This window comes from Rhinopithecus bieti, unplaced genomic scaffold (assembly GCF_001698545.2).
Source record: "Rhinopithecus bieti isolate Rb0 unplaced genomic scaffold, ASM169854v2 scaffold_13207, whole genome shotgun sequence".
NCBI classification, from domain to species: Eukaryota; Metazoa; Chordata; class Mammalia; order Primates; family Cercopithecidae; genus Rhinopithecus; species Rhinopithecus bieti.
Genome location: NW_016807866.1, coordinates 3,535,423 through 3,558,051, shown reverse-complemented (window position 1 = coordinate 3,558,051; position 22,629 = coordinate 3,535,423). Strand labels below are relative to the sequence as shown.

General features: G+C 43.3%; 1 long non-coding RNA gene across 1 annotated transcript; it reads right to left on the bottom strand.

Annotated features, from left to right (window-relative positions):
* Nucleotides 1-14,931: 14,931 nt before the first annotated feature.
* Nucleotides 14,932-17,516, bottom strand: LOC108536895 (uncharacterized). Its single transcript, XR_001887651.1, has 2 exons — nt 17,400-17,516; nt 14,932-15,495 (listed from the first exon to the last, which is right to left on the bottom strand). It is a non-coding gene; the product is annotated as an uncharacterized LOC108536895 (long non-coding RNA).
* Nucleotides 17,517-22,629: the final 5,113 nt, after the last annotated feature.

The following is a 22,629-nucleotide window of genomic DNA, read 5'->3' as shown; positions in this document are numbered from 1 at the left end:
GGAGCCCGATGAACTAGCACTCCGGACAGTCCCAGAGGAAGGGTGCCTTGGGCCTTGCTGAAATGTATCTTCTGACTGTCTTCAGTCTTCCATTCACACATTTTATTAGCTGTTCACAGTAGGTAAATACTGGTATTCTATGAAGGACGATACAAGAAAGGAAAGGTATCCTCTACTAGAAATAATTTGAAGCCATAGTTCTATATGATTTTTTAATGTCTATAGTATTTCCTCCCCTCTCAACAAACACACACACACACACTGTCCTCTGCCCACTCCCACCTCCACCCCTCCAACATTGAGACAGGGAAAATACTTTAAGTTGATGGCAGGAAACTCGCAGTTAAATGGATTAAGATTCAGAGATCAGAGTCAGAACTGACTTCAGGTGCATCCTAATTTTGTTTTTCCAGAGATGGGGTGACTTCTTTTTTTCTTACCTGGGCTGGAGTGCAGTGGCAGAGTCATAGCAGTCACAGAACCCACGCCTGAACTCAAGTGATCCTCCCACCTCAACGTCTTGAGTAGCTGGAACTACAGACACATACTACCATGCCTGGCTAATTTTTTAAAATTTAGAGAAGTTGGGAGGGGGTCTCACTATGTTGCTTAGGCTGGTCTTGCTGAACTCCTGGCTTCAAGCAATTATCCCATCTCAGCCTCTATTTTCTTAAGATACAAGTGATACATGTTTATTGCAGAAATTTTGAAATTACAATTACTCAGAAAAAAAAAAATAAGGAAAAATTTAAGCATCCCAGTCTTGCCATTCAGAAACTACTATTAAATTTCTAAGTTCCAATTTACATACATACACACACACACACATACACACAGAGGATCGGGGAGGGGACCCCCGCCTCCCACCCCAGTTCATTTGAAGGTGAAGGTGGAGAAAGTCTGGGAGGTTGAAGCTCGGTGCATGGATGCATGGACCAGATAAGACTAGCAACAAGGAAGAAAGCACGACTGCTGGCATGGCCTCTGGTACCCAGGCTGCCCCTGAGCCACAGCTCAACCCCATGGAAGGTTGTTTATCCTCCTGGTTCTTTGTAGAAAGTGGCACACCCTGACCCCTCGCAGGACCAAGGCATGTGTGGGACAGGTAGGAATGCTGGCCAGATGCTGTCTCCTTCCAGGGCACCAGCAGGGACTGGATTGTCCTCAGACACCTTAGTAAGCCATAGATACCATGAAGCCAGGGAGAGAATTTGAGGGTTCATGCTCCTGACACATGAGAAACACCCCTAAGGCCCTTCAGAAATAACTAGGGAGACAGAGGAAGAAGGCGCTGTTGTTCCGCAAATGAAATCCACCAGCCAGGGGAATTTGAGTAGTGACGATGAATGTGACTTCATTTTTTCCAAAGAGTGTCGAAGCCTGGGAAAATGAATATTTCTATATATATATTCTTAAATATAAAATCAGATCATACCATAATTCGATTAGGAAGCTGTTTGCTTAAGAAGATCTCATGAGCTTTTTTTCCCCCTGTAGATTAAGAGATAGTGATATAATAATGGGTTTCAAACTGCGTTCTATAGTTTTACCAAATTCTGGAGACCTGTGAAGGTGTTTTGGGCCCTTACAGAGGGGAGAGTACATTTTGCAGATGGAAGGAAGAGATGATGAGTCCTACTCCCAAGTCCACCTAGAAGAGCACTACTTTTTTAATTTTTTATTTAAGTCACACAAAAAAAATTTATCGGAGAAACAAGCCGCAATAACAAACAATTTAGAAAATAAAATAAAATTCCCAAAGAGTTCTTCAAATCGTCAGATATTTGGTCAATATTCAGAGTAGGATCCAGAGTTCACACGTTACATTTGGTTGACAAGTCTGTAGGTTTCTTTTTGTAAGTCACATTTTTTTGTTGTTGTTATAGCCATTTTCAGGGACCTTAATGACTTTATTACTTTATTTATTTATTTATTTTTGAGACAGAGTCTCGTTCTGTCACCAGGCTGTAGTGCAGTGCTATGTTCCCTGCTCTCTGCAACCTCCACCTGTCGGGTTGTTCAAGCTACTCTTATGCCTCAGCCTCCAGAGCAGCTGGGACCACAGGTGTGTGCCATCATGCCCAGCTCATTTTTGCATTTTTAGTAGAGACTGGGTTTCACCATGTTGGCCAGGCTGGTCTGGAACTCCCAACCTCAAGTGATCCGCCCACCTCAGCCTCCCAAAGTGGAAGAGCTCTACTTTTAAACAGTTCTATACACTGGGATTCTAGAAAGACTGCTTATGAAAAAGGGGAGGTGTCCTCTACTAGAAATCATTTGAAACTACAGTTCTGCATGATTTTTAATGCTGTATAGCATTTCACTGTGTGGATAAATGATAATTTATTCATCAAGCCCCTGTTTTTGGACATATACGTTGTGTGCAAGTGAGGAGTTGCATTCACCTGCAAATATCAAACTCCTGAAAGACTGACTTGGACAAATTAGATTTATATTTATATATAAAATTTAAAGTCTGGAAGGAGGCTGCACTGACATTGGTTGTTGGATAATGGTCATCTCCAACAAGCCATCGGGACTCCAGAGCAGGACAAAGCGGGAGAGGGGTGCAGAAGTATAGGTCAGAGGATGCTGGTAACTGACCGGATTCCCCTGATAAAGCATTTTGCTGCTTGGTATCTCCCAGTGACTTCTGCTTACATCTCATTGGCCACCCTTACCTGCAAAGCATCCAGAACATGTGGATTGCATTGCCCCTGTCCCACCACAAAACTGGGGTTCTGTTAGTAAGGAAGAAGAAAAGATTAGAAAAACAAACCTTTGTCATGAAAATCCTTTTCCCCATACCCTTGGAGCTACATCACAAGCTAATTTTTTCCTAAAGATCAAGTTACAGAAAGGAAATTGTTCCTTTAAAGAGTTGTTAGTCAAAGGATAGGTAATTGCAATTACATATAAGGAGGAAGTTTAAGAGCTCTCTCCTGCAGCATGGTGATTACAGTTCATGACAATATATTGTATTCTTGAAAAATGCAAAGAAAGTGGATATTAAGTGTTTTCACACACACACACACACACACACACAACACCTCTGTGAGGTAATTGGCTAAATTTAACCATTCCACAATGTACAAATACTTCAAAGCATCATGTTGTACATGAAAACTACATACCATTTTATCTGTCAACTTAGAAAAAAAGGCTGTGCATTTGTTCTCAGACTTCTCTAACAATTTGCCCCTTAGAAACATTATACTAAGAAACATTGTACTTATATACTTATAGTCCCACCAGCAGTGTCTAACAAAAAAACTATCTATTAACAAAAAATATTGGGATAATCTTTTTATTTGGGATCTTTGCTAATTTAAGAAGGAAAATTTTATAACTTTTTTCTTAATTGTTTAAAAATATTTCCAAAATATGTAATAGTCCTGATTCAATTCCTATCAGTGGGATGTGTATGCCCTGGAGTGGTGCTTAAATTTTCACAGGTACGCAAATCACCTGGGATCTCATTAAAATGCAGGTTCTGATGCAGCAGGGGCTGGGGTCTGCTAAGAATCCCATTTCTTACAAGTTCCCAGATGACACAGGTGCTGCTGGCTCACAGACCACACTTTGGGCAGGGAGGTCCTAGACGCTCCACAGGTGCAATTTTGTTATAAGCAGTTATGTCTGATTGTTGAGTGAGAACTGCTCTCTTCCCTGAAGATAACCAGCTTGCACACCTGAGGGCCAAACCAACAAACACTGTCAGAGTGGATTCAGGGCAAACCACATCTCTTCTCTTATGATACCACAGAGTGAACAGCTTAGCTCTGCACCATTCAACATAAGATTTCTGAGTGAGCTTGGAGGCCCTGCAAAAAGTGACGGCTGCCTTAAACAAGTTAAAGTTTGGGGAGAGGCCAAGAAAGCCAAATACCTCCAAAGCGAAGATCCAAACAGAGGTGAGAGCCTGGAGGAGCCCAAGAGGCAGAAACAATGATCCCTGATGGTGGGCACCTGGGGAAAGTGTCACGGTGTCAAGGCCTTGCAGGACCCTCTGTTAAAATACTAATCTGGGTTCGGTTCTTTTTATTCTCACTCACATCAAATCCTGGCTTGTGACCCAGCTTCACACTTTCTGACCTTAGAGATTTGAGCTGGCTGAAAAGATTCTTCCTGGCTTTGGTAAAAACTAAATTCCTGGACAAGATTATGCCAAAGGCCTGGGAGATGAGAGGAGAAGGGGAAGGAAGGAAGGAAGAATCCAGAGCCAGGCAACCTAAGGAGCAGCTGTGGGGACTCAGAGGGTCTGGGAAACACCCAGAGTGGGAACCCAGGCACCCAACCCAGGCAACCTGCCCTGACCAGGATGCCTGTCTGTATTAGTCCATTTTCACACTGCTGACACAGACACACCCAAGACTGGGTAATTTATAATGAAAAAGAGCTTTAATGGACTCACAGTTCCATGTGGCTGGGGAGGCCTCACAATCATGGCGGAAAATGAAAGGCACATCTTACATGGCAGCAGACAAGAGAGAATGAGAGCCAAGCAAAAGGGAAAACTATCAAACCATCAGATCTCGTGAGACTTATCCACTACTACAAGAACAGTGTGGGGGAACCTGTCCCCATGATTCAGTTATCTCCCACTAGGTCCCTCCCACAATAAGTGGGAATTATGGGAGCTGCAATTCAAGATATTTGGGTGGAGACACAGCCAAACCGTAGCACTAGACGCAGACCATATCACATAGACACAGCCCATCTACAGGGTCTAAAGGACCTATAGTGCCAAGGAGGTGTAAGGGTGAGAGACAGGGAGGGGATGTCTGCAGGGATTGTTTCAGTTCACACTGTATACCTGGAAGTCTGATTTATCTGATCTTAAGGTAGCCATTCCAGTCTTCTATGCTTCTATGCTTAGAGTTTGCAGAATATAGCACATCCTTTACTGTCCTGAGTCCCTCCATGTCCTTGTCTTTAAAGTGTGTCTCTTTGTAAACCTTTTTGTCATAATTAGACTGGGCCATGGGCTACAAAAAAATAAAAATAATAACATTTATTTGGTAGAAGAGGGATGTGGCATTTACAGGGCTGAGAAAGTCCCCAAGACTCATGAGTCTTTAACATCACTGGCGTAAACTAAGCGTCTTCTTAATCAATGAGAAACCAAGATACAGGTGAGAAAGAATTAGAGCGCAGATTAGAAGTTGAGGTCATGGGGACAGCAGCTTCTATGGCTCCTGGATACCCTGCGTGCCCAACCACGGGACTCATGTGAGAGCTTTTCAACTGGGAAGAGGGTTTGAGAGTGTGTGTGTTTGTGTCCACTTGCCAGGTGGGCTTAGTCCATGCACTGCCCGTTTCCCTAACAACAGGGCCACCAACCACGAAACCCCTCCCAGGGTCATGAACACTCTCCTGTGGCCTTTTGTCCACACCTACAAATGTCACATCACCACCCACAGTGAGAGACAGAGACCAAGAAATCCCTGCAAACGTAGCTAAGCAATAGCTTTCATTCCCTGAGTTCAGTCGTTTTCAATCCAGCTGCACCTACCTGGGAAGATTTTTTAAGTGCCAATGCCCAGGTCACATCCCCAGGTGACTCTGCTTCTTTGATCTGATGGTGGAGCAAGGTATCTGTATTTTATTTTATTTTTTATTTTTTTGAGACTAACTCTCACTCTGTCGCCCAGGCTGGAGTGCAAGGGCACAATCTTGGCTCACTGCAACCTCCACCTCCTGGGTTCAAGCAATTCTCCCACCTCAGCCTCCTGAGTAGCTGGGATTACAGGCACCTGCCATCATGCCTGGCTAATTTTGGTATTTTTGTGGAGACAGGGTTTCACCATGTTGGCCAGGCTGGTCTCGAACTCCTGACCTCAGGTGATCCTCCCACCTTGGCCTCCCAAAGTGCTGGGATTACAGGCATAAGCCACCACGCCCAGCCGGTATCTGTATTTTTGGAAGCAATTTCCACTTAAGTCAATATTTCTAAAGCCTGCCTAAGTACACTGAATGTGCAAACAAACCCCTTTTGCATGCTGAGAATATCCCAGAGGGGACCCAAGTAGAAAGCCACCCATTTTAAACAGTCAGGTCTATGTTATTCATATGGCATGGCCAATGACACCGGGGCTGGCTGCCTGCTGAGGACAACTCATGGAGTGGAATGTGACCAGGCAGTTAGCACCCATCAAAGGCACCAGCCCACTGGGGAATGGCATCTGACACTCCTGGTCCTGAGACTGCAATGGAGAGACCCACAGCCACAGAATACCCAACGGGGGCCCTGCTTGCCCCATGGGAAATAATTAGCCCTGAATTGCCCCATTACTTGATATCTATCTCCAAGGTCAATGTGAATGAATAGGTCTCTTTGCTTGATTTCTTCCCCCAGAGCAAATGTTTCAATGATCACCACACTCCTCAATTCAGAGTCCATTGTCCAGCACGTTTGAGCCCCTCTATGAAAACAGGTTCCTATGTGGGTATAATGTAAATAAAACCATTGCCATCTGAAACGGTGTTTCTTGTTCAACCCTGCTTGCAAAAGCTTACTCAACCAGCAGAGACAAAAAGCAGTGCTTTTCAAAGTACAAAAACTACCCGTTATCCCATTAGAGAGATGCTGGTGGAAGCTTGTGGCTTCAGGCACAACTATTGAGTTTGAAGCTCACTTTTTAAATGAAAAAAAAAAAAAATGCTCTTTTCTTCTTTGGGACTCACAGCAACTAGTTCTTAGTGTGAAGCCACAAAACTAGACCTTTTAAAAATGATATTGTCCTAAGACTAGGAGGTTGGAAGAGACAAGAAGGTTTTCATTTAAAGAATGAGAGTTTTTTCTGGCCCTTTGGCCAAACTGAATCCCATCCACTTGTCCAATCCAAGATCCTCTTCCTGGATTCACAATCTCCAGATGGGAACTTGCTAGATTTCATTCATTAAAACCAAGGCTCCCGCTTGCAGGCACAAGTTCCCATCTGCTGCCACATCTTTGCAGTATCAGCTCAGCCTTTCCTCTTCTGGCACCAGTTTATGGGCTCCAGAGGTAGGTGTAGAACCAGAGGTAGGTGTATGACAGGGGTTTTGTGCCTCGAGTGAAAAACTTACCCTAGACAAGCATGCCATTCCACATCCATTTTCTGCAGACATTTCAACACAAAAATGATTGAGGTGGGAGGTGGGAGCATGGGGGAAGACTGTTGGATTATGCAGGGATCTTGTGGCTGCCAAAACCCAAAACATACTTCCCTGCTGCTTATAAACAGCAGTAGAAGGTCACAGCCACCTCTGTCTGAACTTCTGTCTTCTTGATAAGAGCAGTTGAAGATGTATAAACATTGCTTCTCCCATCTTCCACTCACTTTCAATGAAATACTACTTAAATACAATCAGGACGACACATCTTCAATATTTAACAGCTCGACTATGGCCCTGGCCTGCCAGAGTGGATATTGTGAAGACCAGAGCAGGTGGGGGAGAACATTGCATTTCTTCTGAACCCCAAAGCGGGGATGGCTTTGCAAAACAGAAAGCCTTGCAAGTAAACAGACTAAGTAATCACCTAGGATAAGTGGCAACAGTCTTAACACACTGCATGGCCTTAGATTTTACATCAGCCAACAAAGATAACGAAATTTCTGCCTTCTCTTATACAGACATTCTACTGGCCACATATCCTTGTCCCGCTCAACATGCAATTGTTTAGAGGATAATTTTGCCCTCGAGGATCCATTCTCTGGATTCGCTGTCTCCAGGTGGGAACATGCTAGGTTTCTTAGCACTTTGCTACAATATTTTCTGTAGCTGGAACTTACAGTATGGAATCTGAAGAACAGAATAACAGTAGTAGCTCCTCTGCACACCCAGATACTCAGAGGCAGATTTTTCTGCATGAAGGGGGACTTGCTATCATGATCTTGGACATTAAGGACACTTTAAAAATAAGCTAGCACTGCCCTCCATGGCCAGCTGCTCTGTGGACACCCTGGGGAAGAAGCACATACTAAGAAATGATTAGACCTGGATTCTGACCTTCGTCCTGAAGTGTGTGGTCTGTATGTGTGTGTGTGTGTGCATGCACGAGCATATGTGTGGCTATGTGTGCACGTACACACATGTGTGTTCATTCTCTAGGTCTTGTTCTCCCTCATCTGTCAAATAGCAATGATATTACCTGACCCATCTACTTCACAGGATTGCCTGGTAGATCAAAAAAGAAATGGTTGTATTAGGGTTTGTATTAGTCCAATCTTACACTGTTATAAAGAACCACCTGAGACTGGGTAATTTATAAAGGACAGAGGTTTAATTGACTCACAGTTCTGCATGGCTGGGGAGGCCTCAGGAAACTTACAATCATAGAGGAAGGCGAAGGAGAAACAAGGCACCTTCTTCACAAGGCCACAAGGCAGCAGGAAGGAGAAGTGCAGAGCAAAGCGGGAAGAGCCCCTTATAAAACCATCAGATCTCGTGAGAACTCACTCACTCTCATGAGAAGAGCACAGGGGAAACTGCTCCCATGATGCAATGACCTCCACCTGGTCCCTCCCCGACACAAGGGGATTATGAGGATTACGGGATTTACAATTCAAGATGAGATTCGAATGAGGACACAAAGCCTAACTGTATCAGGGTTCTTCCAATGAGACAGGATGCGTAGAGAGATCTATTAGAAGGAATTGGCTCACGGAATTACAGAGACTGCTAAGTCCCCAAATCTGCAGGGTGAGTCAGTAAGCGAAACCCAAGAGAACCGATGATGCACTTCCAGTCTGGGTCCAAAGGCCTGAGAACCAAGAGAGCTGATGTTATAAACTTCAATCCGAAGCCTGGCAGGTTGAAGACACAGGAAGAGCTGATGTTTGTATTCAAGTCCAAAGGCAGGAAAAAGTTGATGTCCTAGTTTGAATGCAGTCAAGCAGACGAAATTTCCTCCTACTGAGGGAGGGTTGGCCTTTTTGTTCCATTCAGGCTTTCAATGGATTGGATGAGGCCTGACCACATCAGGGAGGGCCATCTGCTTTACTCAGTCTACAAATTTAAATGTTAATCTCAACCAAAACACCCTCACAAAAAACCCAGACTAATGTTTGACCAAATATCTGGGTACCCCTGGGCCCAGTCAAGTTGACACATAAAATCAAATCATCACAATGGAGTCAGAGGCAGCACTGAGTACAGGAAAAAACACCATTTCTGGAGGTCAACAGCCCAAGGTCAAGTTCCAGCTCTCTTACTTCCTAGTTGTGTGATCTGCAGGTTACTCGAACTTTCTGAAGCTACCTCAGTTGCCTCATCAGTAGAATAAGGATGACAGAAGAATCAGTGTCTGACACATAGCAGGTACCAAAGCATTGGCTGTTTTGGATGCAAAAAGTACTTTTCAATGGTTCCATTTGCCCTTTGCATTTAATGTACATCATTATTTTAGACAAAAGGGGCTGTCAGACACAGAAAATATACAGGAAGAAAAAAGGAGGCATGACTATCAACAAAGAAAAATAATGAACCAGCAAGTGATGTAGACCTTATTTATACAACCTTACTCTTAAGTTAGTAGACCAGGATCTGTGGACCTTGGAGAGACGTCAGAACTGCTAGACTGTGTGGCTCGGCTCCTCAACGTGAAACTCCTCCTCTACTTTCCCGGGGGCCCGTGGACACATATTTGCCTTGGAACCTAATGGTGGGGTGGCTGTGGCCCTTGCAGAATGTGGGCATGTTTCACATTATATGCATGCGTGCTAGAGGGGAGTGAAACCAAGTCCATTTGGGACCTGACACTGTCATCCACCAAAAAAGAAAAAAATATTTTCCCATCTAGAATCAAAGTAGAAAACCACTCTCACAGTTGGTTTGGGTTTAAAAGGCACACCAATGATTGAAAAATGGCTTGTGGGTCCAGACAAGACTTGAGCCAACCAACGCTTCATTACAGTGCTGGTTCCCCTTCCAAAGTCCTGCTGCAGCACGTGGGCGGTGTTAGCATCCCTCTGGCAGCTGAACTGCACCCAGAGAAGGGAATCGTGGTTAGAGGAGACCTAGATGGTACAGCAAGAAATGCAGAGGCTGGGCTGGCCAGACGAGACTGCTGGGGGCCAGCGTATAGCTCTCACAGAGTGTGAGATATTTGGGGTTTGGCAAACCCGAAGAAGCAGGCTGCCAAGTCCCACAGCTCCCTCTCCCCCTGGTGTATTTCAAAGGAAATTAAATCCACATGTTTCTGATTTGCTGACACTTCAGGCTCATCCAAAGGTGGTTTTGCAAGAGTGGTTTGGACACGAGGAGCCCAGAGAAACCCTAATTATTATTGTTATTTTTCATTTTGAAATGCAGACCTGTACACTTACATAATCCACGCCATTCCTACAAAATCAGACCCCAGTTTTGCCTTACCAAAACTTTTTGTCCCAGGCCCACCGGTGACAGGTCATTGAAGTCAACTAGAGAAGAGAAACGATGACTTTAACATCCAACCTAGAAATCCGCCTTGAAAACAGCACCTAAGAAATGCCAAGGCCGGCATTCAAAAGCAAAAGCACTGTATGGATTGGGTCTATGGATCTCACAATTTCCTTAGACTCTGGGCCAAGGGGCAAAAACCTAAATTCAAGATGGTAGGTCCCGGATGTGGGGTCCGAGGTGCAAGGATATGGAGCTCAGAACCTCAAGAGGAAGGAGCCATTACAAAAGTGTTCTCTAGAATGTTCTAAAATGACCAGCCGTATCTGCGAATGAAACTCTGACAAACTGCAACCAGAATTCTGCTTCAGGGACAGATAATCTAATTATACACTTAGAAATAATTTAACACTTTTGGATGTGACCTGTGACCTCTCCAAGCCCAGCCACATGCAAACAATTGGCCAGAGAGGTCAGGGACCAAAGAGCTCCTGTCTTCTGACCCAGGAGTGAACATTTTCCATTCCTCCTATCCCTCTCCCATTTAAAGCTTTTCCATTCACTTCAAGGGGCCTCCTCTCCTGCCATGAGTGAGTTCTCCCGACAGAAGCGGTGGCTTTGTCCTGGTGCATGGCAGGGTGCTCTACACACTCAATAAACAAGCAATGAAGGCTGAGAAAACGAATTGGAAAACAACCTCCCCCAGTCACTCTCTGCTCCTGGGTTGAACTTTTCCAGCTCCTGCTCCCCTGGTCCTCAAACCTTCACATTTGTTCTCCGTTTCTCCTGCCCTTTGAAAATCCAGGTAGCAGCCCAGCCTTGTGCCTCGCACCTATACTCCCAGCACTTTTGGGAGGCTGAGGTGGGTGGATCCCTTAAGCCCAGGAGTTTGAGACTTGCCTGGGCAACATGATGAAATCCTGTCTCTACAAAAAATACAAAAATTAGCCAGGCACAGTGATGTGTGCCTGTGGTTCCAGCTACCTGGGAGGCTGAGATAGGAGGACCGCTTGAGCCTATGAAGGTCAAGGCTACAGTGAGTCATGACTGCATCATTGCACTCCAGCCTCTGGGCAACAGAATGATATCCTGTCTCAAAGCTAAGAAAATAAAATCTAGGTAGCCCTTTCTTCTCAGGTCTCAGCTGAGATGTCCCATCCTAGGAAGGCTGCTTCTTTTTAGCCCAGCTTGGGATGCCTGCCCTCCACCCATATTGAGCTTCCCTCCCTTCCAGGTATGTGTACATAGATACATATTCACGTTTAGCTAATGAAGTACAAGGTCACCTGCACAGGCTGCCTGCTCACCAGACTGCTGGCCCCTTGAGGCCAGGAACCAGGGCCATCTCTGTCACCCTCTTCCCAGAGCCTGGCACCGAGGAGGTGGGAAATTGGTACTGGTCCTCTAACCAGCTTTGCTCCCTAACCCTGCAACCAGCCTTCGCCATCAAGACGGCTCAGTTCTGTGAACCGTACAAACCATGAGTCATTAGAGTCTCATCAGATGCTTCGAGACTAGTGCTCACGTGAGTTAGTTTGCTAGGGCCGCCGTGACAAAGTGCCAAAGGCAGGGTGGCTTAAACAACAGACGTTTATTGCTAAACAGTTCTGGAGGCCAGAAGTATGAGATCAAGGTGTTGGCAGGGTTTGTTCTGAGGGTTCTGGGAGAGAATCTGTTCCAGGCCCTTCCCTTAACTTCTGGGGGTCGCTGGCAATCCTCGGGTTCCTTGGCTTATACAAACGTTGCCCCAGACTCTGCCTTCCACCTTCATATCGTGCCCTCCCTGCGACAGTGTCCAAAATCCCCCCCATTTTAAAAGCCACCAGTCATCCCGGATTAGGGCTCACCCTAATGGCCTCATCTTAACTGGATCATCTGCAAAGACTCCACTTCCAAATAAGGTCCCATTTGCAGATACTGGGGGTCAGGACTTAACATCTTTGTTGAGGGGGACAAAATTCAACCTGTAACTCCTCAACCTTTAATACCACTCCTCCAATAAAGAAAAAAAAAATCTTAAACCAGCTTCAAATTCTCATTGAAATAAAGTAACCATTTAATTTATTGCCCAAACTGGAACATTTTTTGAGAATAAAAGAGAGTGCTATTGATAATTTTGTAGGGAAAACGGGCCGCCCAGTCTGGGCCACATGGCCACCCTCTGTGGCTACATTCATTTCTCAGCCCTTCCCATGCAAGGATGTGGTTTTACCTTCGCTGCAAATCCCTCTTTGTTTGTGTTCCCCAGCAGGTCCAGTGTGTTTTATACACAGTCGCAGTGAAACCAAGGGATTAGCTGTATTCCGGCTGTAGTTAATTCACTGTTTCCAGCTAAATGCAAGTCCAATCTCAGCAATTAATGTGGCCAGATCAAATCAGGTTCTCTTTACACCTGTTCCCCTGCTTAATTAGGTTCTCGTTTCCCAGGAGGACTCAAAGGCACTGAGAACCGTTATCTCAACCCTGGATTAGGAAGGCATCATCAGACCCCCAGACATCACCACCATGCACAGGCGATGTCCCTGAGACAGCTCCAGCCCTTGCGTGTCTTAGAAATGTGTCTTGACAACTGTGATGCCCCCAGCATGGCCGAGGGAACGATTCCCTTTTTTTGTTAGAGACTTCCTTTCAGGTCCTCCCAAGGGAAGGACGTGTTCCCAGCGGTGCTCCTTTCTGAGGTAATTGTTGGACAGGAGTCAGCCAGTTAAGCCTGCCCACCTAATTAACAGAGTCTGTTATGATTTATCAAAATAATGAGATAGGGAACAAAGACACTGCTTTACCCCCAACCCACCCGCCTGATATTTTGGCCTCTTTTCTTCCTTTTGGAAGATGACCCAATATTAATGAGAAATGAGTCACTTATTGTTGGGGTGCAAATAGAGAGATAAATGACATCAATAATTAAGTCTCAAGCCCTCTTTGGTATAATGGAGCCATTTGTCAGGCAATATTATTCAATTAATTAATTCCATCAGGGCTACCACACTTCTCCAAACCCAGCCATTCAACTGTCAGCTCTGATCATTTGTATGATACAAAAATAGAATGGTTAATAAATGCATCATGAAACCCAAAAGAAAGTATTTTCGCCATCACAAGAAAGCTAACTAGAAGTGCGTGATTTGTGAATGTGTGAAGCGCTCACGGCCAGCCGCAAACCTCCTCCCATTACGGACTGAAATGTATCTGGTTATTTCTCAGTTCAAATCTCTAGGAAGAAAAAGGGAGTTGGTCCAGCTCAGCTCATCTTCTTGTGCCCTATCAGTAACCAGGGAGAGGAAAGGAGTCGGGTGACATGACATGGAACTGCGTAAGGGACAAAGGCAGGCAAATACAGTGGGAGGGAAGGTATCTAGAGCAGCAGCTCCCAGCCCATGTGCTCCGCATAGGTCTGCTTTCTTTCCTGTCTTGCCAAGTAGAGGAGAATCCTAACCTTGGTCTATGCCCATCCACCTCTCATTGCTCACAACTCATGTTACTTTTGTCTCCATTGATGCTCATATTAATTAATAAATACACCTTCATTCTCTCTAATTCCATTACTCTTTCTGTTCTCCTTTTCAACCCTTGTCAATTGGTCTCAGAATTCTTTACCTCCCTCCTAGTGGGAAATTTGCCTTCAGAAAAAAGAAAGGTAACGGTCCAGAACCACAGTTAAGGAAAGTCTGCCTAAATGAATGAGTATCATCATATTCTAGAGAAAAGCCAGAAACGCCTTATGAATCTTGACATATCCCAATTTACCTCTTAATCCTTCTCCAAATCAACCTTTTCCTTTGACCAGCAATATCAGCATACATAAAACACCATCTCCGTGTTGCACTTATTGTTCTGTTCTGCTTTGATTAGGTACTAATACTCCAGGAGCACTGGGATCTGCTCATTTTCATTGTGACGCAGCAGTATTTCAGCCAAGTTCGGAATTAAATATGCCTTTATGTGCTGGCATAAAAAGCTATCTACCATTCCTAGGAAAACAGCTTCTATTCCAAACAGCTGACTTCCAAAGTCCAGAACATAATCTGTTTGTAAGCTGTGTGGCTGCCTACACAGTTCCAGCCCCTTTTTTCTCACCTCCCAGCTAATTAAGTAATCTTTTGTTTCCTGAGCCCGTTCTGTGGACAGGAGTGTAAATCAATCAACAGTGAAGGCCTCCAAAGCCTGCAAGCCAGGATGAGCAGGAACATTGCCAAGGGCAATGGTTCCCAAACTTCAGCCAGCATCAGAGTCGCCTGGAGGATCTATCACAACAGATTGCCAAAGATCTGGGGTGCAACCCAAGAACTGGCACTTCTAACCTTCCTCCTAGTGGAAAATTTGCCTTCAGAAAAAGATGGCCCAATCCAGGGAAGAACCAGGCCTAGGGTATATGGGATAGAGGTACGGGGAGGTAACTAGATGTTCAGAATCCTCAGCAGCCAGCCACATAACCTAGCTGGTCCAAAACCCATCCTCCCCTGGGACGGATCATGACAGAGTAAACAGCCCTCCTTGGTCTCCTCTGCCTTAATCTGTAGGCAGAGATTACACCCTAGCTGAGATGAACAATTGCCTTGGAATAGGTCAACATCATGTGCCATTTTATCATTAAACCTACAAATGGTACAGACAACTCACAAGATTTGGGGATTTCGGAATGTTTGTGAAAATATTTTGTTTTCTTTGCTGCTTCTTGTTGATGTCACACATACCCAAAGACATTCCACGGGTTTAATAAGGCTTGGGCATCTTCTCCCACTGTTCTTCGTGGAAGACTCAGATTCTCATCCATTTCAGAGATGGATGGGGACCTTGACGGTTTTAATTCTGTGCACCATGATTGCAAGGGTCATCTGGTCCAGCATTTCCCAAACTTCTCTTGAGTCCCATTCACAGAGATATGCAATCCAACCAATCCCTTAGCAGTTTGTGTTCGTGTCTTCACGTTGGTGTGTCATTTTAGTGTCTTGGCCTGGGTTCCCCTCAGAAGGCACAGCCTGCAACAAGGGCTTTGTAAAGGAAGATTGGTTTGGAGAGTGATCTCAGCAGACAGGAGTCAGGGCCTGAGGGTGTGAAGCAGGGAAGAAGGGAAAGAAGGTGGTGACCTGATCCATCTCATCTTCTGGGAGGATCCTCTGAATTTGCAGCCTAGGGGAAGAAAAAAGGGAGCACTAATTTACAGACTCCCATCCCCTTTTGGCCAAGAGTTTCCTCATAGAGTGTTGACTCCCTTATACTTCCAGGTTGCACAAGCCTCAATACCAGGATACTGTATCCGAGAGGCCCAGGGCAGAAAGGGAGACACACAGTGCAGCTGAAACAAGGCACCTTCTGGTTATACTTGTTTTAAGCTGGCTGCCCCAGCAATGGCTGGTGTGGAAGATGGGTCAGAAGGTGAGAGATACACACAGCAGATGTCCAGTATAGTGTGTATGCAAAAGTAGAAAATGATAGTCAAAATATTTTCTATTTCATCAACATAAATTTCATGTTAGCTATAATCTTTAATCAATATATTTAAAATTGTAATCAAATGTGAAGATTAACATCAAGTTTCAAGAGTGTGTGGCTAAAACCCATAAATCTTACAATGTGCCTACATGCCTCATTTCTAGAACCTTCTACCATTTCTGTGTCCACAAGATCCAGGAAACAGTGACTACACAATAAATTTTAAGATAACCATTTCCGGGCCACCAGACACAAGGAGGACATCAATAAAAGAGTTATTTTGTGTCAGTTGTTGGGTGCTCAGATTAAAATAAAAATTGAAATTAACCAGGAATTGAGGCATCAAAAATTGCTTTCATGACCTCATGTCTGAAATTCTTATATTTTGTGCTTAAAATATCAGCTAGGTGCTATTTGTAATCACTTCTTTACAACAATTTGTTCTCTATAAATGAAAACCAAAATTAGACATAACTGTCCCTGTCTTTTTTTTTCTGTAACACTGGGTTTCTGAGGTCCAGGGGCGGACTTTGATGAGACAAAGGCCATCTTCAGATAAAGTGAAGATTATCATGAGGCAATTTACTGATAAATTATTAACATGAATTTCAACATCTGTGTTGCTAATGCTTCTAGACTTTAACAAATGATCCATTCAGGATATGGGCCAAAGAACATATGGCTAAGAATAAAGACCATTTGAAACCACACAGGAGTTAGCATCTTTGGGGGCTCAGCACACAGTGAAATTGACTGAGGCCAAATCACAAGCATGCTCAGTTGAGCAGCCCCTACTGCCGCGCATGCGTACATGGGACGCACTCAGGGGCTCTGAAATCATTCTGAGATGAAGCAGGGAGGTATTTAAATATTTCGTAAAAAATGTTTTATCATTTGAAATTTTCAAAAATGTGCAAAAGTACAGAAACTAGTATAATGAGCCCTCAAATATCTCACCCAGCTCAAACAACTATCATGGCTAATCTTCAATACTTTAAAAAAAAAAAAATTTAATCAGGCATTCGTTTTGCTCCTAAAGACAGGAAACCCGGGAAGATTTTCATGACCCTCTGAGGGTTTGTGACCTGCTGGCTCTTTGGTTCACTGACCTTATTCAATCCTCTCTTTATACAAGGGAATGCTATGCTTCTCCCATTCTCTGGCTATTTCTCATGCTCGTAGCAAATTAAGTGGACTCTATGATTTCAGCAACGGTGACATATAATCCCAGTGTTAAATGATGGAATTTTCCAATGCACAAGCAGCAGAAAGTGAACAGAGGAAACATTGCCATGAGCAGAGGCTCCTCAACACAGTATCTCCGACTGTGCTACAAAGCCACCCAGCGTGTGGATGAAAAGTGAAAAAAAATCTGACAATTGAGTGATTGTTCTCTCTCTACAAGCAATCCTACTATTTCTAACCCCTCCATGGGCTGCACTGGCAGCATGCAGACATTGCCTAGGTCTTCCTGCAGGGGCCGGCGAGCCGTTGTTTTCCAACAGACCAAGATCTGACACCAGGATTGCAGTCATCAGAACCTTTCCCCCACCTCCCCCGACACCGAAACGAAGAAGGAGCTGAGCAGGGCAGCTACTCACCTTGTCTCATTTGTTCACAAAGAATCCAAAGCCAGCAACATGGATCAGCTTCTTGCTTTTTGTCCAACTACTTGCCTACAACTCTAGAAAAACAACAGAGGTCTGCCAAGAATCTGCAGTCCCTTCAATCTCAAAATAATGACTAGCCTATCCAGTGTTTCCATCCAAGGAATTGTTGGTTCCTACACAAGAAAACCCTTTGGGGGGTGAGAGTCAGGAGTCCAAGAAAGGCATGTGGTTATTTTTGCCCCTTTCTGGACCCCATCTGCACTTTGGAAAGAAAGGAAAATCTATTTTTGACATTGGCTATTCAGCTTTCAAATAACATCAGCCGTTAAAGCATATCTAATTTAAAAGCTGATTCAAAGTTTTCCTTAACATTAAGGCGACTTTTTGGTCTCCTTCTGCTTCCTCCTGCCTCAAGCACAAACACGGCTTCACATTCACATTCTGTTTTCTTGGCAAATATGAGCTACAGTTTTGGAATAGGTTAGAGAATTAATGCCTCCATTGTCATATGACAACTTCCATCTTTTTAAAAATAATAATATACCAGAGTGATCAAGTGGAAAGCTTCATTTTTTCATTCAGATTACAGCACTTGTAAGACTGCCCACCACATTCAATACAATTTGTCATTAAAGAAGGAATTATGTGGTCATGAGATATGAAAGGAAAATGAAACACAGCAGGGTTGGTGGAGGGAGAGCATTAGGATAAATAGCTAATGCATGTGGGGCTTCATACTTAGGTGATGGGTTGATACATGCAACAAACCACCATGGCACATGTTTACCTATGTAACGAATCTGCACGCCCTGTACATGTATCCCTGAAACTTAAAAATTCAGTTAAATTAAGTTTTTAAAAAAGAAAAAGAAAATGAAACACAACGGGATCAGGGGAAAGAATGGAAAGGACATGGTAGTTTTGGAATATTACCTTAGGCACAGGAGTCGTTATACATCAACCTTGAGACTAAAAAGGCAGGGAACAAACATGAAGTTCACTGGGACTTTGCAAAAACTAAGAAGTATTGTAGTGTCAGTGACAACAACATATCTGCATCCAGCCTCCAGAGTGGCTTCCCCTCACGCTCCTTGCTTGAAGAGAAAGCCAAGAATTTGCATTTCATTGTTTTAAAGAGAAAAAACAAACAAACTAGACTTCTAATAGCCATGAAAGCATTTGCAATCCAAAGTTCAGCTTGTCATTTAGTTAAAACAGAAAGCTGCGCTATTTTACCAAAATGATTCCTAACATGAAAGGATGGAGTTGTTTTTGCCTTTAACTCATTTCAAAGGCAAAGAAAATTGCTCTTCTTCAAAGCCTTTGGTTGGAATTGTTCATCCAAAATAAAATAAAATTAGAAAAACAAAGCAGCTCGCCCTGCCCTCATCCCTGCTTAGTAAACACCCACCTTCTCCCAGCTGGAGCCTTTGGTGGACGCTTGGTTGTGCCACTACCTGATCTTCTAGCTGTCGATGGACACTTCTTACCCCTGGTAGCTACCCTGACCTATCAATTGAGGCCCCTGAAGGACTTCAAGTAGGTGTTGAACTGGTGGTGTTGAGTGACTGCGTTTAAGAATTATAAGACTTTAGTTGTACTATTGAATTAATCTCTTTTTATGAAAATAAGAGAGATGAGAGCGAAAGAAAATAAAAGCCACAGTGGATGGTTAAGTATCAGACTTCATTAGACATGGAAATAGTAATAAAAATATTAAACTACAAGGAAACTTGAGTTAGAATCCCCATAGGGAGACGAACTGGACTAGTATGCTTGCGTCTGCCCATTATAGGACTTCAAGGCTCATATCCCGTGAAACCCCAGTCCTGGGCAAACCTAGGGACAGGTGATCGCCCTACAGGCTGCCAGTGACTCTTAGAGACAAAAATCCAAGTGTTGACTTAGTTGGAAATCAGAAGGCTCATCACAGATGCTCATGTACATCCTGTACTCGCCCCACTGTGAGGCTCCATCTCAGCCTCCTGTTTATTTCCTTCCTTGCACTTAAAATAACATGAACATTGTCCTGTTTATTCCTTTATAGTCTGTTCTCCTTACTCAGTGTCAGCTCCATGTGGGCAGGGGAGTCAGCCTGTTTCCCACTGAAGCCCTAGAACATTCCCCAGCAGACAAATGATGTCCAAAAAACATGTCATAAGTGCAGAACTCTCCCTACCAAATTACTGAATTGGACAGAATTACTGTATTCTATGGATTTTCAGAGGTACAGTTTTTCACAGGCTAACATCGCTGAGATCCAGATGCATCTTAATCAGTAACATCTTTCAAAAGCCATCGGCCATGTGCATCCGCCCAGCTGTAGTTGTTCACATTGTCACCACTTTGATTGAGATCTGTGCATTTGTTAGTTTAACCTCAGAGTTTAACTGCTGTGTAGGAATCTCCTCAAAGAAATTTCACTACGATTCAGCACTGAAATAACCAGCTATTTTGTAGTCAGAAAGGTACAGAAACCAAGCAGTAGGATGCAAAGGTGGTATTAGTGAACGACATTGATCACAGAAGGAATGATCATGAGGCCATATTTTCTTGCAAAGAAACAATCAACTGCACCAGAAACCTCGCAAAGGAAGATACCCACCAGTTGGACACGCTGCGTTACTTTCTATTGCCGAGTTATTTGTTTAATTGCCAAATCTCTAGAAGAGATGAAGATTAATTTAAAAGGAATCTGATGTCATTGATTCATATGTCATTCAGGACTGTCATTAAAGGCATCTGTCACAGTGTGTTGGCGGTGTTTTTCCTCTCCTATTGGTATATAAAATAATGGCTGGTCTTACCATCAAGGCATTGTAGATTGGACTTGATGCAATAAGATACTGTAGGCTTTCCCAATCTTGTATTCAGGTCTATGAAACAGAGTGCCCAGAGACCATCAAGGAGATTGCTGGTACATGGCAGGGTCAGTAGTGTAGCAACTCATTCGGTCTCTACAACTTTCCCAGAACCTTCTGGTGACTGAGTTCTCTATGGGCCCCTACTCTGGGTGAGGGATGAGACAAAGGGCCTCTGGCTCTAATACCAACTATAATTTTCAAGTCCCCATACATTTCCCATGTTGCCCCCTCATGCCAAGTACTCTGTTGAGCTAGCCTAGTCCTGCCTCTCACCCTGGACTCCCTGCAATGCTGAATGATGGCCATTTGCAAGGCCTCATTATTATCTCAGCACTGCCCACCAAGTCCTGTCATATGTTAGTGTACGATAAATCTCAAACACTAATTCCAACGTATACATCATTGGCAGTTATCTACCATCTTTGATGACAGTAGCCGCATAATTCTGGAGAAGGGATTTGTGTATCTAATTGTGTTGCTTCAACAAGACAGAAGCAGCAGAAATGCTCAGAAATGGTGCAGGTAGAACCACACAAGACAAAACCTGGTCAGTAACCCAAACAGAAGCGTACAGTTAGGAGAGTCATTAGAGAAAGTGCAGCCCACAGTTATCAACAGTGATCACGTGTTGGGCTAAACAAAATGTACCCATTTTCTTAAAGTTTTAGAGCCTCTCAATGCATTTTGGATGTTGAAATCATTTCATAGTTTGTTCATTCATTTATTTTTTTGTTCGCCAGATAACTGAGTGCCCACACTATGCAAGTTTACTCTGCTAGGCATGAGGCATAGAAGAATGAACAAAAAAGATTCAATTCCTACACAGCATATAGCATACAGCAGGCTTTTTACTTGGGCCACATAGACCCTCCCTCCCAGTGGTTCATAATTAGAATGCAGAGGTCTAAGGAATTTAGATGGGAAGAAATTACAACATTGTCTTCACTAACCTCTCACTGCTAGAAATCATTGATTTCTTCTCTGTCACTTGTTTCACCTTTTTGAGAATTTTATATAAAGTGTATCATTCAGTATGTACAACGTTTGAGATTGGCTCCTTTTACTCAGCACGATACCTTTGAGATTCATCCAAGTTGTTGGGTGTGTCAATAGTTCATTCCTTTTTATTGCTAAATTGAGTAGTATTCCATTGTAGAAATGTACCACAGGTTACTTACCCATCGACCCACTGAAAGACATTGGGCTGTTTTCTGTTATTAGTGATAATTAATACAGCTGCTATAGACATTCATGCATAGGATTTGTTTGAATACAAGTTTTCAGTTCACTTGGGATTTCTGAGTCATATGTTAATTGTGTGTGTAGCTTTATAAGAAACTGCAAAGTAGGGCCAGCCACAATAGCTCACACCTGTAATCCCAGCACTTTGGAGGACTGAGGCAGGAAGACAGCTTGAGGCCAGGAGTTCAAGACCAGCCCGGGCAACCTGGACCCTGTCTCTCCAAAAAATACTAAAAATTAGCCAAGCATGGTGATGCCCACCTGTAGTCCTAGCTGCTCAGAAGGCTGAAGCGGGATGATCCTAGAGTGGCTGTACAACCTTGCATTCCCATTGGCCGTGTATGAGAAATCCAATTGCTTTTCATTATTGTGAGCACTTAGTATTGTCAATATTTTTTACTTTTGCCATTCAATAGGTGTGTCTCATTCCATAGGTTATATCTCATCAGGGTTTTAGCTAGCATTTCCCTAATAGTCAATATTATTGACTATCTCTTTGTATACTTATGTATTAACAGATATTTGCTAATATTTTGTTGAGAATTGTTGCATATATGTTCATGAGGGATATTGTTTTGTACTTTTTGTACCATCTGTCTGGTTCCAGTACCAGGGTAATGTTGGCCTTATAAAATGAGTTGAAAAGTGTTCCCTCCTCTTCTATTTTCTGGAATAGATTGTGTACAATTCATTTTATTTTTAGAAAATATTTGGTAGAACTTATCATATTTCTTTTTTAAATATTTGGTAGCATATGCTATATGGTGTGTGCTAGAATCTTGGCCTGAAGAATCCTTTTATAGAAGGTTTTAAAATACAAGCTCAATTTTTAAAATACTAATAGTGCTATTTAAGTTATCTACATGTCATCTTAAGTGAATTTTGGTAATTTGTGTCTTTTGCAGAATTCATCTATTTTACCTAAATGGTCAAATTTATGAGTAGGGTGTGTAGTGATAACCCTTTTTTCATTCCTGATATCAGTAATTTGTGTTCTATCTTTCCCTCTGTCAGTCTCACCAGAGGTTTATTGAACTCCTCATTATTCTTCTCTATTGTTTTTGAAATTGTTTTCATTTTTTTAAATTTATGTACTTAGTTTTATTACTTCCTTT